We start from the raw sequence: 2,396 nt of genomic DNA on the forward strand, positions 1-2,396 counted from the left end.
CAAGGATGCAACATGATAATATGAAGCTACATGCAAAATCAAGCAAGTTTCATATAAAGCACACTCAAAACGGAGCAATGGTGCAACACATACACTCCAAACAAGTCATAACAACAATCTGTCCAAAATAGCAAGTAGGCATCTTGCAAGCATCAAAACAACATGCTGCAGCACCACAACATGAGAACAAAAGGCATGGGCATGATGTACATGTAAAGCATAACAAAACATGAACACTGAGCTATCTCAAGAAATCACTAGAACATGCTCAAAAAGACATGGCAAGATTGCAAATAATAACAGTTTCAAACTTTGCAGAAATAACATCAGGTTGCAATGTTTAGAGCTATCAAACAACATGTTAAAGGAACTTATCATGGAAAACAAAGGCATGGCATGATACTACTAAATTCATAGAACAAAAGTCCCTTACTGACCAAGAGCCAAAAAGGAACAGAAGATATGATGACACCCATGTAAACATAGCAAGTTATATGACAGATTCATACATGACAGAAACAGCAATAAGTAGGCATGTTGGTGAGCTTGTACCGCTCACCACAGAGCATTTCATGGCATGGCAAGGCAACCAACAGTAATAAGACATGTTTATTAAGCTATACATGGCAATAGAAAGTTCATAGGGTGCATGGATAACTAGAAAAACATATGGCAAAACTGAACTTAATGTTAACAGGCTGACATCAACATTATTTAGCAATTTGAGAGCAAGATTACAACAAGCTACAGTAGGCTATAAATGTAACTAGGGGCATGTATGGATAGATCATGATATGTATAACAAAACATCCTTAGTGAACATCTCCAGATTATGCATATAATGACTTGTAGCAGCATGTTTACATAGCATCACAAAATAACAGATTCAACCTAGCAAAACAGTAACAAGTACACTACTTCACGAACTCGATTCAGTCACCACAAGTCATTGCATGACAAGATAAGCATAGCATCAGCAATAAGACATGTTTATGTAACTACCCAAGGCAAGAAAAAGTTCATAGCATGCAAGGACCAACTACAACAACCTTGGAAAAATTGAATAACATGTAAACAATCTGCCAGGAAACATTTTATAGCAAATGTAGAGAATGAAAATGACATGCTAGACTACTCCATAATTGCAAATAGGGGCATTAATGTATATATAATAACCATATGTTCAAAACATCCTTACTGAAGTATCTCAAAATATGCTTTGATCTCTCTGTAGCATCAAGTTTACATGGCATAAAAATAACAACAGAACAGGGACTGAAACCAGCAACATCACGAAGCCTAGTTTGCATGCTTGTTCTAGTCACCGCATTGATCACAAAAATACATGGAATACACCCCTGTAAAGATGGCATGATGTAGCACAAAACACATGTAGACATCAACCTCATAGGATGCACGCATCAAATGCAACAAAAATAACAAATCACCAACTTATAACAGTTTCAGCAGATTAACATCATATAGCACTCTTGAAACGATGATTAAGGTATCAAGATGAGCTCAAATGAACATGGTGCAATGGAAAGAAAGGAAGAGCAGCTCACAAGGAACTTTTTGACATATTACACGCACAAAACGGAGCTACGGATGCAGAGTTATGATGCGAATGAACATGGAATGATAATGTAAAAATTACAGGGACTTAGACAAAAAACGGGGTCAACCTCAGGATTTCCGATCTGGATCCGGGGCGGCACGGGAACTGAGGACGGCCGGAGCTCTCGCCGGAGCTAGGCGGCGCCGGCAACGAGGAAGGAGGCCGGAGATGGGGGGCCGGCGAGGGGGGGCACGGCGAGCGCCGGTGGGAGCATCGGGCGGCGCCGGTCGGGGCGGCCGGGGTGCTAGAACTCCGCGCGGGAGGCACGCCGGCGAGGTACGGGGCATCGGGCGCGGGTGCCGGAGGGGAAGACGGGCGGCGACCGACGAGAAGGTGGTGGAGGGGAGCTTCTCCGGCGGCGGCACGGCCGGGAGCCGGCGGAGGAGGCTGGGCGGCGGTCGGGCGGAGATGGGGCCGGCGAGGCGGCGGCGGACGGAGACGAGGGCCGGCGCCGGCGGAGCGGGCGGCGGGCAGGCGCGCAGCGGCGGGCAGGCACGCAGCGGCGGCTGCGACCGGGCCCCGCGGACCAGCTGCGGGCCGCGCAGGCCGGCTGTAGTGGAGGCGCGGGGCAGGAGACGTGGCGACAGCGGATTGGGCGGGGGACGCGGGGCGGACGTGTCCGGCTGTTGGCGGACATGTCCGGCGGCGCAGAGGAAGGTTTTTAGGGTTAGGGGGAGAATTCATCCGCGAATTTGGCCGGGGAGGGCATATTTATAGATTCTGGGAGCTAGGAGAGTCCAAATGAGGAGCGGTTTTCGCCCACACGATCAAGATCGAA

The sequence above is a fragment of the Triticum aestivum genome, chromosome 2B, assembly GCF_018294505.1.
Source record: "Triticum aestivum cultivar Chinese Spring chromosome 2B, IWGSC CS RefSeq v2.1, whole genome shotgun sequence".
Classification (NCBI taxonomy): domain Eukaryota; kingdom Viridiplantae; phylum Streptophyta; class Magnoliopsida; order Poales; family Poaceae; genus Triticum; species Triticum aestivum.